Raw genomic sequence first — 18,244 nt, forward strand, 5'->3', positions numbered from 1 at the left:
TTGCCCATTCTTGAACTTCCTTCAACATTCTTGTATAAGCTATAAATAAGCTTAGAAGAGTAGTACTCCAAGAATCCAAGTGCCCAATTCTAAGAGAAGTGGAACAAGTGCGACGAAACGGAGCAAAACACTCAAAAACAAGAGACAGGACAAATACCAATCTTAACTCATCCAACTTCAAGGTTTCTCATATCCATCTTGAAGAGAATTCAAATAGTAAGAGAATTCAAAAAGAATGAGGTCAATCTGAGTTCAGACGAAGAATTTACGTCCAAAACAAGTTTACCGAAAATCGACGTCTACAGGCAAGTATGCATACGACTTTGCAAACGAATTTTCATGACCTGGGGAAGTATGCAAACGGGTTTGCGTACTAAAATCCCTGGATTTTGATTTTATATGATGGTATGCATACTTGTTATGTGTACCATGAATTCCAACCATCCCGAACTACAATTTTTCAAACCTAAAAATTTGAGAACCTTAAACACAGATCAAGTTAGGTAGAAGTGAACAATAAGCAAGGTACATGGATCATTATAAGTACTCTAAGAAAATAAAAACACAAATATTGCTCAAGTTTATAGACATACCTTTTTAGACAATCGAATTCTACAGCCTTACCGAACATAATCTGTGTGCCCTAATTCTCGTGCTTCCCTCACCGTATTCATAGTAGGGCATTCCTTGGTGAGGATGCACTTACAACACACTCAAGTTGTGTTGATGTGAACAATATCTTGCTCACCATAAGTGACTTTTGGATTATCATGAAAGAGATCACTTTTAGAATCTTTCACATCTAAATCCATCTTTCCAAAGAACTTTTTAAGTTCCAACATCATAAATACTGCCTTCTCCATAGTCATGGAATTTTCTGGGAGATCATTCCTTTTATCACTCAATGCATCATAAACTTTCTTTGGTATCCACTTCTGAGTGTGTTTAGAAACAACCTGACCCTTTTTCCCATTACTCTCTTCTGGAATTGTCGGAAGAGAATTGGATTGACTATTCTTTTGCAAGTCAGTCTTTTTCCAATTGGGAGCATCAGATCTTGTCTTCGTCTTTACAAATTTATCCTTTTGATAATCATTACGATTGTGAAAAGGCTTCTTATGACGTTTATAGGCAAATCCAGGTTTATCACAACATTGATTCCTTTGCTTAAAGGTTGGATAGTTACAACCTGTAGCGTTAAGGGAATTACGCTTAACGTATGATCTTGGTTTCACAACTTCTTGGGATACCCAAACAAGAACATCATGAAGTTTCTCATTCCTTATACGGAAACAACATCTCCTTTCCAGGAGACCTTTATTTCCGTAATAGTGGCAAACATAAGGAATGTTCTTACCTCGATCCGTATGTGCTGACTTTGAAGGTTGATATACATTGCTCTTTCGAACTTTAACTGCCGGTGAAGGTATTTCACTTTTGCCATCAGTGGAAACCTTTTGTTGAGAAGAATCACTAGCCTTGACAAATTTTACCTCTTTGCTAATACTTGGAGCATTTATTCCCTTATAGCCCAATCCTCGTGTATCACGATGATTTTTACTTGCTCCTAGCATAGTGGTTAATTTTCTTGAACTAGTATTGAACTTTTTCAAGTCATCTTCCAACATCTTGATTTTATCAAGAGCAACAGCTAAATCAGCCTCAAGGCATTTTTATCGAGCGAGATAAGCGCTTTCTCTGTCATCAAACCTTGTTCGCTGGGAGTTAATCCTTGCTTCAGATTCTGCAAGTTTCTCTTCCAACAAAAAATACTTTTGATAAAGATTATCACATTCAAGTGACTTTATACGTAGGTTTTCCTCAGAATCCTTGAGGATCGATTCGTGAGAAAGATTCGAAACATAAACACCTGCGTAACATCTTCTCAATTTCTTGTTTTCTCGACAGAGAGGAGTCAGAAGAGGTGTGACATGAGAAGTTGTCATCTTCTTCTTTTCCAATGAATTCAAAACCTTAACATACTCTGAGACTTCGTCATCAATATCTGAATCACCTTCATCAGAAAGTTCGTCCAATTGTTCTTCTAGGCGTATTTCCCAGACTTCAACAGGTTCTACATTATAAGAATGTTTAGATACTGACCTAGATGTGACAGTTTTCTCAGGTGAAAATCATCTGGTGATTTATGAACTGGTACGCTATTAGAGATAGACTCGTCCATATTCAGATCGCTACAAACACAGACTTATAAGGTCTTTAATGTGTTTGCATGCTCTGATACCAATTGAAAATGCGGGGGTCTAACAACCACACCCAACAATTCGTTTGGCAATCTGAGAGGACTTACTCCAATACTTCTAGAGAATCAACTAGACAGTCAGACTCAATATAGAATAAAGTATATCAAAGAGTTTAATATCTTTAACTCTTAATTCAATCCGCAATCAGCAAATAAAAATCTGCGAGCCTGATTAAATATAAGAGGAGTTACTTGAACGGTGCCAAAGACCAATGTTCAAGTGAAAATCAATATAAATCAACAACCAAAGGTTGGATATTCTAATTGATTGAACTTAACGCACAACCTGTGATATTTCAATTATATAACAAAATATAGTGCGAAAAGAAATAACACAGACACCAGAATTTTGTTAACGAGGAAACCGCAAATGCAGAAAAACCCCGGGACCTAGTCCGGATTGAACACCACACTGTATTAAGCCGATACAGACACTAGCCTACTACCAATTAACTTCGGACTAGACTATAGTTGAACCCTAATCAATCTCACACTGATTCAAGGTACAGTTACGCTCCTTATGTCTCTGATCCTAGCAGGATACTACGCACTTGATTCCCTTGGCTGTTCTCACCCACAACTAAGAGTTGCTACGACCCAAAGTCGAAGACTTGACAGACAAATCTGTCTCACACAGAAAAGTCTATAGGATTGAATAAATCGTCTCTCACAGAAATACCCAAGAGTTTTTATTCCGTATTTTGATAAATCAAGGTGAACAGGAACCAATTGATAAACCGGACTTATATTCCCGAAGAACAGCCTAGTATTATCAATCACCTCACAATAAACTTAATCGACTAGCGAAACAAGTTATTGTGGAATCACAAACGATGAGACGAAGTTTGTTTGTGATTAATTTTATATATTTCATATATGAGATATAAAATCTCGAGCCAATTATTTCAATTACACTCAACACGATAGAAACAACAAGATCAGATCACGCAACTACAAAGATAATAGTTGGGTCTGGCTTCACAATCCCAATGAAGTCTTCAAGTCGTTAACCTACAGGGTCTCGAGAAGAAAACTAAGGTTAAAAGAGAATCGACTCTAGTTATGCAACTAGTAACACACATGAAGTGAGGGGATTAGTTTTCCCAGTTGCTAGAGTTCTCTTTATATAGTTTTCAAATCAGGGTTTGCAATCCAAGTTGCCTTGGTAACAAAGCATTCAATAATCACCGTTAGATGAAAAACCTGATTCAACCAAGCTAATATCTTTCAATCGTTAGATCGAACTTATCTTGTTACACACAAATGAAATGTACCCTCATTTAGGTTTATGTAACCGTACCTAAACGTGTACAGCAGGTTGGTTCACAAATAGTTAACCGAGGTTAGCCATATGATTACTCTCATATCAACCTTATTAATCATAACCATAACTAGTTCAAATGACTCAAATGAAACTAGTTAAAGAGTTGCTCAATTGTTTAGAAAACACAATTGAAACCAAATCGGTTTGATTCAACTTGAATCAATCATGGACATTATAGCCACGGTTTGCAAAGATTGCATTCCTTATGATTTAAATATTTAAGTCCATGAACTGACCGATTTGACAAAGTAACCAACTTAAGTATGCGTACTTAAGCAATCGGTTTTGAGTTTGTAAATTTTCCAAACTCAGCAAAAATTTTCGGTTCGAAAACTTCCGCCAGTATGCGTACGGGTACGCATACTTAAGGTGACCAGTTAAGAGTTTGTCAAAAACCAAACTCAGCAGAAATTCTCTGTTCAAGAACTTCCGGCAGTATGCGTACCGGTACGCATACTTAACCTGTCTCCTTCACCAATTTTGTATACACACATATGCATACTCTTGGCTTCCGGTTTATGGATTTATACACTAATGTGCGAATAAACTATATATTCTTATATCCAAACATGGTTACATCATCAACTCTTTATTTCAATAATTGAAACATTCTTCTATAATGACAATAGCCGTTTTCACACACTATTAACATCAAAGCAATTTTCAACATATTGAAGTAATCATTATCGAAACATTCCAAGCCTACATCAAATGATTGTATCACACAAACCATGTAAGATGTTACTCGGTAATTTTCTCATGATATAAGATGAACTTGGTCGAAGCGAAAGCTTACCAACACATATTTCAATAAATATGTAAGCGAGATATACTCAAATCGAAATCTCAAATGTGTATAGAGAAAACTATAACGTAACACGACTTATGTCTCAATATAGGAGATAGTAGAAATAGACTTTCCAAGTGATAGATAGGTTCAAGTCTCCACATACCTTTTGTCGAAGAAGTTCCACAAGCTCCCCTTAGTAGTTCTTCGTCTTCAAGAGATGAACGTCAAGAGATCTAAGCTCAACTACACTATCTATGTCCTAGTCCGACACATCTATAAATAGGCTAGAAATCAAGACTTATAGTTTTGATCACTAACATTGACAAACATGCTTGAGATAGCAACGCATGCGAGTTCGACCGAGCAATGCTCTAACAGTGTTCATTTCCATTTATTTTGCAGTTTTTGGTGGTCATGAAAGGTGTTTACTCTCATATCTTTGCAGTCTGATTCAGAGTTGTGGATACTCTTGATTATTAGAGTAAGGTGATTTCAAATAATACAATCTTTATGCAATTTTTTATTTTATTTTGAAGGCAAAAGTCGCGGGCGTTTTGATCCTGACAGCACTCGCAACTAGGAATTCGAGAAACCACTTCGGTTTATGTTAAAATTTACTAATTTGATTCGAGTTTTGTTGACACTTAGTAATGAAGGTAGTATGTACACTCATATATTTATACGTTTGCTAGGCACTCATGTTTAACATATAGCCTGTTGTTTTTGGTTCAACTATAATCCTCGAAGTGCTTATTTTTCAGAGTATTTTCAAGTCAAACTAATCTCTTTGGACATAGACGTTGTCAGTATTCCAGCTTTAACCTTTATGATTCCAGGTATACCATCTATTAGAATCCCTTCGGCACCTATAGCCACCATATATAATGATTAAAATTTTTGATTAAGTACTCCAACTTTTAAATTTTTAAGATCAAAAAGTTGAGGTTAAGAATTTTATACAATATTAAAAGATCGAAGACTTAATTTAACCCCTCTATATACAAGGATTATGTGAGCGTATTCAATTAAAAAAAATCGAAGACTTATAAGATCATCTCAAATTCTGGATGCAAAAATATATAAGCAGGTTGTTGTGGTCACAAATTAAGTTAGTAGGTATATTATATAAACAATTGAACAATATGGTTCCTTAAGGGGTCCTAAAGTCCAAACATATGCTTCCATACATATGTGTAATAGTGGAAATACGCCCTGGAGGTATTTGTAAATGAGGTCGGAAGATGCAAAAAAAATGTGGAGATGTAGGAGAAAAAAAACGTACAAAAAGAATGAAAAAGTAAAAAAGCATAAGCTTTGGTTGACAAATCTAAGCCAGCCTTTGATATGATAACTTTTGCATGGGCAAAAACATAATTAAAATAAATTCTATTCATGTTGGATTTTATTATTTTGAATTATTATTCCCTATTTTTAATTTAATTAATTGAATATTTTTATTAACAACTTTTTTTTCGTTTCGTAGTTCAAATTTTGAATCCCTAAAAATTCAACGACACTAAAAGATATTTTCATCTATAAAATATCTAGGTTCGTGCAAAGCACAAGCGGAACATCTAGTATGATTAAAAGAAGAAAAAAAACGCATGTACTATGTATAAGTTGGAGACCCGACCTTGTAGGTATTATCTGCTCAACAATGTGTTATAACCCCTAGATAACCGTTGTTCAGTGAGTTGTATTAAATACTTACCTTCACTTTTTTTTCTTTCATTTTTAGTTTTGAGTTCAGTCTGAAATAAGAATATTCTCCGCAGACAAAGATTAATTGAAAAAAAAGTAAAAGAAAATAATAGAAAAAAAAAAAAAAAAAGATTAATGAAAATGTTGGACAAAAAGAAAGTAAAGGTGAAGGTAAGTGGATCAAAATTCTTCCCCTCTTTCTCTGTAGTAACCTAGTTTTCTTTTTGTGTCTCATTACTATATATGGATGGATGTTAATTATAGGTAAAGAATAGAAGGTTGGCAGAAAATCAAAAGAAATGGTCTTTATGGAAGAACGCAACAAATAAATCATAACCACAAGGTTTGTTTATTTTACTCTATCTCGATTTCCGTCTCGATTTCTTTATCCAATATATATGTTTTTTGTGCAGTAGTAGCACTACAATGATATTTTTATCTCTCTTTCTCATATTATATCTTTTCTTGTTTCGTTATTTGGGGTGTAGGTTTTATTTTGTTTTAGAAAAGTCATTGATAAGAATAAGCCGAATTCGTCTGTCAGCAAAACAGTATAAGGTACTCTTTTTATTTTATTTCTTTGTTTCTAGGGTTTGCTATTTTTTTGTTTATATGATTTGGTGATGGTGTCGGTTTTTTCTTTGGAAGCATGTGGTGAGATTTACTGACGCTAACAGCCAAGAAAGTAAAATCATGTACGAATTTCGTCATCAAATCACCGATCCCGAAGAGCTTGTATGTTTCTGTTGTTGAAAGAAAAGAAAAGAAAAGAAAAGAAAAGAAAGAATATTAATAATGGATGATAGTAGAAAAAGCGTTTAAATACAAGTTGAGTCTTTGGAAGTACTACCAAGCAGCTTTGTGACTCATGATAATAATTCTGTGGAAGTATTTTTCTTGTTTTACGATTCGTTGTTTGCGGGTAAAAACGGTTTACTGAGAAAGAAAATAAAAGAAAAGAAAAGAAAAGAAATAAAGAAATAATATTTATAATGGTTGATAGTAGAAAAAATGTTAACGAAAAAAAATCGACACATGAAAAAATAATTTAAAAAAAGAAGAAGATAGAATGATCCAGTCTTCACATACCTTGTTGATGAAGTTCTACAAATGTCTTCTTCGATCTTCAGTCTTTGAGGGTTATTCAGTGATGTCTGATACTCAATTACCAACTTTTATACCTAGTCTGAAACTTGACATCTTTGAAACTTTGAAAAGAATTTAAGTGAGATTATAAGTTCTCCTAATGTTACTTTTGTAGAATCAAGGACTTTGGTCATTAAACCAAGTTTTGAACTTGTTACCAGGGTTCCAATTGACATAATCAAATGGTTGCATAAGAAAAAAAATTATGATATTGGGCTGCAATCTGATGACATATGTTTAACAATGAGCCTAGAAGATCAACATCAAATAGAGTTTATAAAGATTTTTCCTGATAAATTTGGGGATTCAGATTCTGATAGGCCACTGGACCGAAAGCCCGCAGATTTTGAAAATTTGGATCCCAGCGAAAAACAAGAAATTTTGGCTGCCATAATTTTGGAATCCAAAAGAAAACATTTTAAAAGTTTGGGGCTTATAATAAAAGAAATGTTATCTACAACTATAAAAGATTATAAGCGTTTTTCAGAGGCAATTGATATTGTTGATAGATTTTGAGAACGATGACAATTTTTTTCAATTTTTTTCCAGAAGATCCTAAAAAGCTCCTGAGGCATCCAATCTTTTGGGATGAACATAAATGGGTTAATTTTATTGTTGCTTCACATTCAGTTGTGAGCAAGATTCTTCATGGTGGTGAAACAAAAATGGTGCATATGCCAGAGTCTAGCAAAAAAATTCTCTCTGTCGTTAATAAAATTCATACTGAAAAATGGTTGAAGAGCTTCCCTATTACTGAAGAAATGTTTAATGAGGAGAAAGAGAAAAATAAGTTAGATATGTTTGATAAGGTTAATGAGGTGAAAAAGGAAACGTTAGATATGGTTGATGAGGAGATTAAGAAAAAAAAAGTCAGATAAGGTTAATGAGGAGGATAAGAAAAAAAATGTCAGTTAAAAATGAGCATACTTTTACCAAGGGAAAGGATGAAGATTTCCCTGCCGATTATCTTATGCAAATGAGAAATTCCATGGGGCATCCTGCCGAAGGTGAACTTCAGATTCAGGCTTACCTTGGAAAATACCCCAGTCAGTATTATGAAGTCTTCAAGGAAGTTAACAGAAAATTTTTAATTGAGATTTTTAAAATTGTTGAGGAGCATAAAGGAGGTTTTGAATTTGCTGATATGAATTTATTAATTTGTTCCAAAGCCCTTGTAGTGCACAATTATCGTCTTTTCAAAGGGAACATGAGATGACAATGCACTTTTAAACATAATGAAGTTGTCCCTCCACGGGTTTGTCAACATCCAATTTTCTTGATTGTTTGGATTTAGATCTCTTATTTCCTTTAGGGTTATCCTTTCCCTTAGAAGCATTTCAGACTTTTAATGGGAAAAGGTACCGCCTTACATACCTTGGATAAATTTTACTTTTAGAAGAGTTGAAGCACATTTGTCATGCGACTAGCCATTTGTGCAATTTGTTGACATACCTCACTTTTTATTTGTACTTGAAGCACAGTTTGAGATCGTGACCTTCAGTGGTATAGTAAGGACATTTTCGTTAGGAGAGAGATTCAGGAACACTACATGTTTCAGCAAACAAACTTATTTGTGATAGTCCTGAAATATTGACAACATAATTTTCATTAGTGAATGAAAATTCCATTATATTATTTTAGAGTATTTGATGAGAAATCATTAAGGAAGTTATCAGTATTAATGTGAGTATTGCTACATTCATCAAAATTGATAGATTGAGACAATAGAACAACACTTGAAATTTCTTTCCCTTATGAGTCATAATGATCAGATGTTTCATCAAGTGTTGCAGCATTACCTTTATTGTCAGTGAATTTTCTTCGATTTGGACACTCACTAGCAAAGTGACCGAACCCTCTACATTGAAGCATTGAGGCATATCCTCATCATCACTGTCATTAGAGTCCCTGTTTATAGGAGGACCACGATTTTTTGGCTTGTTTGATGATGATGGAGGTTCTATGGAGAAACGTTCTTATAAGAGATATTGAGTTATCAAGATCATCATCTGACAATTTGTAATTATCATCCCGACCTTTCTTAGAGGCACCGACACTTTCACCTTTATCAAGTACTTCAGTGTTGTTTTAGGTTTTTCTAGTCTTACTATGTTGTACAAGATATTATTTGATTTGCCATTTGATCTTTCGATCTAGGTTTGGAAAATTATTTTCAATATGCAAGTCTAGCAAACCTCACGAATCTGGAACACTTAGACTCAGTTAGCTGAGAAGTTTGAATTACTAACCACCTCTCAAGAATAATCAAAATAAACAAATACATAAGAGTTTATATATCTATATTGAGGATCCACAAATTCTGAGACCAAAAAAACTTAACAATTTTTATATATCTTGTTCCTGATCGGAGATTGAAAAAAAACCTCAACGACCAATAAGAATAAGATCAGGATACATGAACTATCATGTAAAAGATAGTCGGGCCTGGCTTCACGAATCCCTGAGTGAAGTCTTTAAGTCGTAAACCTAATTATATTTCTCAAAGGAAACCTAGATTAATAGAGACGACTCTAGCAAGCAAATAGGACACATAAGTGTCGAGGATTGAAATTCCCAATTGTTTGAGTCTCTCTATTTATAGAATTTCAAGACTCTAGGTAGCTTTGAATTTAAGTTAAGATAACTTGAGATTCAAGGAAACACTTTCAAGTACTAGAAGAAGGTAAAATACACTTGTTCGAGCAATGAAGTGTTCAAGGTGAAGTCAAGGTCATTCCTATTGGAAATTTTTTTAGTTATTATCAACCTAGACGATGAAAATGCTAAGATTAGAACTTGGGAAGGTACATGAAAAGTTGCAAATTCAGAAGGGATTTTTACAATCTAGGCGTCTTATTTTTATGGTTTACAAAACTAAGCCTCTTTTTTTATTTCTTACAAAACTAGGCAAGTTTTGACCAAAAATGATAGATGAAAAGTTAGTCCCCATTAACTGTACCTAAAAAGACATAATAGTCCTTTGAATCGGTAATTGTAACCCAACAAGACGTGTTGATTCTGTATACGTCACCACACGCTGCATACGTGGCACTGCTTACGTGGGACCATGATATCCCAACACAACTTCTATTTTCTGTCCGCCAATCTAGACGTCGCCATCACTGAGGCATCCAACTACTCCAATCGATCCAAACACCTTCATGAAATCCAGAATCCAACAACCTCACCACCACAAGAAACCCATTGCAGTAGTTTCCTCTAGATAACAAACTCGTACAAAATTAAGCCAATTATGCCAACACACGAACTAAATCTGATCTTCTTTCGCATCTAAGCCATCATTCATGGAGTAATAGCTTTCATCTTCATGCATGTTTCAAGAACCGATTATACGACCGCCACCACCGTTAGCAACCATTCTTCGACTGCTTGATTTGTTAAGTAAATCTCACAAAATTCAGTTCACGGATATTGCAGCAACATCAATCACATACAAATTAAATATGTGGCTAATCGAGACACCACCTTATGTACGTCCTGCTGGTGATAGCTTTCACAGACAAAACTGATCCCTCGGGCATTTCCACAAACACCTTCTGTACGTCCTGCTGGTGATACAAACTTGAGCTTCCCATTGTTTCCTAAGCCAAATTATACATCCTTCCCCTCAACAATTTCATATTCAAAGGAAGCCCAATATTCCCGAACGTACGCACACTTTAATTTCTGCAACATCCACACCTTACAATCACATAAAATTAACGAAGTAGCATCACTTGGATGATTTCTGGCAGCAAACACAATTCTAAACTTGCTTTATTTCCTTGATTTCTCATCTTGGAACTCCATCATTTAAAACACAGTTATCCTAGACTCAACTTCCTCATTCATTTCCATAAAACCAACGACAACAAACAAAGTTTGGAAAGTAGACAAATACAACAGAATATCATCCATCCAAAAATCAATAAAACCAAAAAATTAAAAATGAGTTCACAAATTAAAATTAAAATTAAAATTAAAGTTAAGCAATAGTATTCTCTTAGGAATTTCCACAAACAGATAGTGTTCACATACGTAAACTTTCAATAATACAACTAAAAATGAAATTTAACTCATACCCAAAACTAAAAATCAGGGATTTGAGTTTATAAGTTTCAACTGAAACGAAAATTTGGGAAAACATATATACTTGTTTCATCAGATTTGGGTGGAGATCTTTATGGTGTTGTTGATGATGTTAGTGGCGGTGGCAGTGGTGGACGACTCACTGATTACGATTATGGTTGATTTAGTGGTGCTTGTTGTGGTGGTGGTAGAGATGTTGAATTGATTTGGTGGTGGTGATTGTGTCTCTGGAGACTAAAATCAAAATTAAACCGAGATTCCAATTGAAATCAATTGAATTTGAGTTGGGTTGATGTAAATCGTCGGTGTTCATCGGAGACGAAGAAGAAAGTTATGAAACCGGAATACCCATTTAATTCGAGCATCAAAACATTAGCCAAACTCTTCAGATCAATCATAACCCTCTGTTAAGTGCATATTTTGCATATATTTAGTGTCGAATCCATGCTAGTATTTGCTATTGGTGGGTTTGGTTGCAGAATTTACCGTTTCCAGGAATTTATAATCCCATGGGATTACAAATTTTGGGATTCATGTAAATTCCTTGTGTGTTTGGTAACTCAATTAAAATTCCTAGGATTTATAGAGTTTTCTGTTTTAAAGTCTTTGTACTGTTTGGCATTACCCTCAAATCTTAAAATTGCATTTATATGGGATTTAGAGTTAAAAAAAAGTGGGTCCATAAATCCCTTGATAAGTTTCCCAGCAAATCTTAGGGGGGAAGGGTCGGACTCCATATGGAGGATTTGCTGGAAAACTGAATCCCGTAGGAAACGTGGTTCCAAGGATTTGGGCAATCAAACGTACAAAGGGAAACATAATTCTACCAAATCCCTTGGACCCATAAATTCCACCTTTAAAATTCTACATCCATACCCACCATATATTTTCTTGTAAATTATTGTATATTACGTTTGTTTTCTCTTATTTATTTTTTGCTAGGTGAATCATCCAAAAGAAGCGAATTGACATTTAATTGTGCATGGAAAGGAGTTAGCTACAAATGGAGAAGGGCCAAAGACCAATCAGAACTCCTTCATCTCTAAGAGTTCTTGCTATCACCTTGAAGAGAACGAAAAGACAAAGCCAACAACGAAAGAATGAGCTAATTCCGACATCATATGAGGAAGTTATGCACAATATAAGAGGTTAAAGTTGTCAGTTTTCTAGAACTGACAGATTGTAGAGAATGAAGCAGGAAAATGCACTGTTAGTCTCGCAAGACTGAGAGTTGAAAGCGTGAATGTTAAAGGAACCAGGTTCTGTACTTGGGGCACTTCATCTTCCTTGAGATATTAACAGATGATCACGATGGCAATGTTGCACACGATATGAAGATGAAGAGAAGCTTATGGCGAATGAAGCTGCAATGGGTTAGAGAGTTGGCAGTCATGAAGACAGTAGTAATAATCCTGATGGTGCTCGAGTTGAAGAATACAGTAAGGTTAGTTACATGGAGATGGCAGACGAGCTTGGTGCTGGGATTGAAACTCGAGCTGATGATCGAGAGAAGGATTGAATGCAGTTATGGCAATTGAGACTGGCAGCAATGAAGGAGAAAGCAGAGATGACGATGGAGCATTGACTGTAGATGTGATAGATACATTTTTGTGTCTAAGTTGTCCTCAATTTTCTGTATTGTTGGTACTCGATTTCGTACTTATTATGATGTTTTATTTGTTTGCAGGTATTTTTGGGAAATAAACATTTTTGGAAAATTCAGCTCGAAAAGTTGTTAAAGGCACCCCCGAAGGGCATTTGCTAAGCTGACTCTCACTTTGGATAAGGGGCACTCAATTACTAAGGGACATTCGATTACTAAGGGGCGCCTTCTTTACTATTTGCACCTCAGGCCGCCAACTTTTATTAACACCCCCATCCCTGTTAGGGGGAGGTCATCCCCTACCTTTCAAATTTCAAAATTGGCGGGAAAAGGGGTTCATCAGAAAACAAAATTTAGGGTTCATATTTCGGAGACAATTTAGTGAGATTCAATGGTTGTAATTCATTGGGAAGTCTTGTTTAAGCTTAACATGAGTGGTATGGTTGTTGGTTTTGATCAGAACTGTCTGAATCGTCAAGTTTGAGTGAAACAGGGAGTTATGGGTTTCTCTTGAGCAAACCCGAGAATTACTGTTTTGGGTTGGGAAGTTTTCCAGGGAGATTCAACCCCTAGAATCTGTTGTATTGGGCCTGATACACTCAAACAGGACTGGTAAGTCCATCAGGATCGAGAAAATTGGGATGCAATGAAGGTTTGAAGAAAACATGGAACTTTATACACGGTGAAGTTTTTTTTTCTCGGGATTTCTTGTTATTCCGGGAAGATTGATTGTGGCTTGAGCGTGTTGACTCAATATTTGATGAGTTGGAAGCGTGTTTGGAGGGTTTAGATTGTTGGCAGACGCGTGAAGGTGTTAATTTTGGGAATTATTTCCCGTGTCTGCATGAGAATATTTTTGAGATTATCCGGTGTAAATAGAGAAGATTATCTGCATTTACTGCAAGCTTGGGAGTTGCTGGAAGGTATAAAAGGGGTAGTTGGAGTCGATAGAAGGTCATGGAGAGTTTTGGGGAGATTGCAGAGAGCTGAGGCCGGAGAAAGGAAAGTTGCAGAAGCTGTTGCTGCACTTTCAGGTGAAGAAGAAGATGAAGAATAGATCACTATTTTAACAATTACTCAATTGTGACAGTAGATTCTGTAACATCCATAAAGCGTTACGAATCTCTGTTATATTATAATTCTCCAATAAAAACACATTTTTGAGCAATGAATTATCTTTTTGAGTATGTTTTCACCATGGGGAGCTAGACCCCATCACTGGGACGACGGAGGAAGACGAATTTCAGACATGGGTAAAATTATTTAATTCTTTTTAAGACTTTTGCATTAATTTTAATTGAAATATGATTTGAATTAATTGGTTGTCATTTAATTTGATGAAGTATGCTTAGCTTATTGTTTTGATACATCATGCTTAGGATTTACAACCAATCTTTTGAGAATGTACCTTGGCAAAATAAGAGTCCATGTTAATTTTATTTATTGATCTTCAATTGTTGAGAATAAATAAATTGAACCCTATGTTATGAATTCGACGAAATCCTAGTCCCAGTAACTCTCTTCATCCCGTGACAATATTTTGTAAATATTTTTCTTTTATTTTAGTTTATTAATTCTTAGTTTATTATTTTTTTATTTTTTATTTTTATTTTTCTTTTATCCCGTGACAATATTTTTAGGCATTGCTATTCAAAAAGGTGTTGGAGCCCAGCTTGTTGCTAGGTTACCAACCAAAAGCTTTGTTTAATTTTTTTTTAATTAATAATTTTTTTGTAATTAATTATGTTTAATTAGAAATAATTTATAGCTTTTAATTCTTAAAATAAATCTCATCAAGTCCGAGTGAACGACAACCTATTACCACTATATAAAATTCGATCAATTTTTGGCGCCGCTGCCGGGGATTATTTTATTATTTTTGATGTCTCATGCTTACGATTTATAACTAATATTTTGAGAATCTACCTTGGCAAAAATAAAAGTCCATATTTTTATTGAGTTATAATTGCTAAAGAATAAATAATTGAACCTTATAATATGAATTCGGTGTAATCCTAGGCCCAGTAACTCTCGCTTTAATTAATTAGTTCATTAAATCTTTAAATTAAATCCTCACAAGTCTTAGAGTTCGAACCTTATTTACTACAACAACATCATTTAAAAATCTAATCAGTTTTTGGCGTTGCCGATGCAGACTTGTTTATAGATTTGTTTTTAGGTTTTATTTTTATTTTTATTATTTTTGTTCTTTTTTATGCCTTTTGGTATTTCTTGTTAGTTTTCAGATTTGGAGCTGAGCGAAAGAAAAAGGGAGAAAGTGTTGAAAACAAAAGTGAAGCCAAAGAAGGAAAGAAAAGAGGAATCCAAAAGGACTGAAGAAGAAGATTTTTTGTATATAGATATTTTATTTTATTTTATTTTTAGAAACTGTAAATAGGGTTTTAATTTTTTGTATTTTTAATTTTTTATTCTTTGGACTTTTGAACTTTATTTTTGGGACATTAGAATTTTTATTTTTAAAACCCTAAGGAAGGGTTAATTTAAATAAAACTATTGCAGTGAAGGACGACAGTTACGATACTGTCTCGGCCCCTCAGGTTCGTACACTGACACAGGAGTGGGTGGCCTGAGTCAACTTCAACGGTTCATCTCCCGTCTGGTACGGGAGGTAAGACTCTATCCACCCACGAATCCCCTGTCAGTGGGTTTTATTTTGTGTTGAGAATGTGGAATTGGTATTATAATAGCCAATACAACGAATATCCGACTGAACAACATGGACATTATTCCTATTATGATCATAGTGTGAATAGTGGTTGGGAACGCCATTCCTTTGAAGGACATGGGTCATACCATGGTGAGCCAAACTACTATCCACATGCATACCGGTCATACGAGCAAGATTCTTATATTTCTCCTCAACTAGAGTCGGCACGTAGGATACTTGAGTCAACACGTAAGTTACTTGAGTCAACACGTAAGTTACTTGAGTCGACATATGAGTCAACTGAGACAAATGACTTAGTTATGGACGAAATAATCGTAACCAAGAGTGAACCTTCTATACAGGATACCATCAGGAAGTCTTGTGAGTCGATTCAGAAGCGTTTGTTAGAGGCGCAAAATGCTCGATATAGTGTTCCCAATAGTACCCTTGAAAATGAGGACAATTTTTATCATCAAGATGACGAGGTTAGAATTGGTAACACTACTTGTTTAGATGAGGTTCGATCATTTTCATGTTATTATAATGATGATCATGATGTGGATAGTGTTGATGAAGAATCTGAAGTTTTTAGGCATAGTGATCAGGAATTTGTTACTCCAATTGAGTTTTATAATGATAGTATTATTTCTGGTTTAAATCCAAATAATTTTAATAATTATTCACCTATTCAAAATGATGAGGATTTGACTAGAAATACCCCGTTTTAGACGATGTAGTATTTCCTTTTTACGAAGCCGATGATAGTTTTGAGGAACGAGTTTATTCTGAGAATATTGTTTTAGAGCCTAGTGATTTAGAAACATTAGACTTAGAAAAAGAAAATGAACTCGTGGAGATGAGTGAGGATGAACCCGACTTAGAAGAATCAATTGACCATTTTCAGGAATATGATGACCTAGAAATTAGGGAAGTTGTGACTAGTCTTCCTAGAGACACTGAAAATTCTAAGTTTGGGGGTGATTATCATTCTCCATGTGCTTTAACTCTTAGAAAGATCCCTCACTTGGGACTTGACATATGTGCCTCAACCATTTTACATGATTATCTTCATACACGTTTTCCTGAGCCTAGTAATGTCCATAAGGAAGTTCAGTTGTTAGAAACCCATCATCTGGTTGATGTGGTTGACCCAGGCTATGATACCGAGATTGATTTTGTTTTCCCACCAATATTTGTTTTTCCAAATGTGGGAACATATGAGTTTCAAATGTGTCTATTATTAAGTTCTGGGACTAAACCTAATTACTTTAGGAGATTAGGGTCGACACATTTGTTTAAGGAAGACCACCACTCACATTGTGGTCAGCTGTGTGAGTCAAATCTGATTGACTTATAGGATCCCCAATTATTCAGGTTATTGTTATGTGCTTCTAAGTTCTTACTCGAGTATTTCCAGACTCTACAACCTGATCTTAAGAATCCTTCTTTTGAGGAAGTCCAGCCCTTGAAAACATTTTATTTAGACCCTTTTATAGAGCCTGAACCTGAGCCACAACTAGATATAGTTGTCTTAAACAAAAAGTTAAATAAGGTTATGTTCGGTATCTTCATGGTCTGTTGAAATTTTCTCTTCTTTTGGGTAATACTTTTTGATCCAGATAACCCACAGTTATTCCGGTTACTGCTATATGATTCTGCGAGGTGGCTAGTTCTTTCCAAGTCTGGCTAAAGACTTTAAACTTAGCACTGCTTGGGAGGTAACCCATGCTCATGCAACACGGTAATATCTTTCCTTACTCTTTGCTTCAAATGGTAACAGATTCTCATTGTTCATGCTTTTAATTTCATCTTTAGAACATTGAGGACAATGTTAGATTTAAGTTTGGGGGTATGGGAGAAACTTTTTAGTTGCAGTATAAATAAATAAACTCCAGAGCCTAGAAATTTATGCTTATTAAGGTTGACACTAACCAATCTAAGTGGATGGGAACATCTTGGTTGTAGGAGTTGAGGAACCAATCTGATTAGATGGAAACATCTATAGAGTCTATTCATAAAAGCACAGAGCTCAGGTGTTAGAAAAAAAAATGGTAGTTTCGCCATATCTCGTTGAATCCTTTTCACTTCTGTTTTTATTTTATTTTCTTTTAAATATGTTTCTAAGTGATTTGGTGGGCACACGATTCAAGTTGTTACCATTGCTAGGGTGAAATAGAGTGATTCAGATAAAAAAAAAAAAAGACCAGACCAACCGGAATAAATTCAATAAAGTCGACCACTGGTGCCCTTGTATATGCCAGTTGTGTTGACCTAGAGTTAGGATTATCACTCGTTGGTCCCCTTGTATATGCCAGCTGTGTTGATATTAGTTAGACCGGTATCTCAGTCCATTAGGATAGGTTCATCCTAATAGTGGCCTTCAGAAAGATATGGGAAACACCGTTCACCTTAGTCAACATCAAAACCTTCTACGTTTTTCTCTACATCCATCTTCTTAATCTTTCCATGTGATTGGTTGACTCCGTTTATGATGTCCAGGAACTATCTGAGTAGAGCTCTGTCACTTATATATGAATTTTAGTATGCTTGAGTGCAAACTCGTGTACAACAGTTGGAATTTTGCATCAGGGTACTTCCTCCTATAATCAATGAGAGTATGCCAACCAAGGAGATTCTTTAGCGCTTTCCAAGGTTCTACATAG

This window comes from Papaver somniferum, chromosome 9 (assembly GCF_003573695.1).
Source record: "Papaver somniferum cultivar HN1 chromosome 9, ASM357369v1, whole genome shotgun sequence".
Taxonomy (NCBI): Eukaryota; Viridiplantae; Streptophyta; class Magnoliopsida; order Ranunculales; family Papaveraceae; genus Papaver; species Papaver somniferum.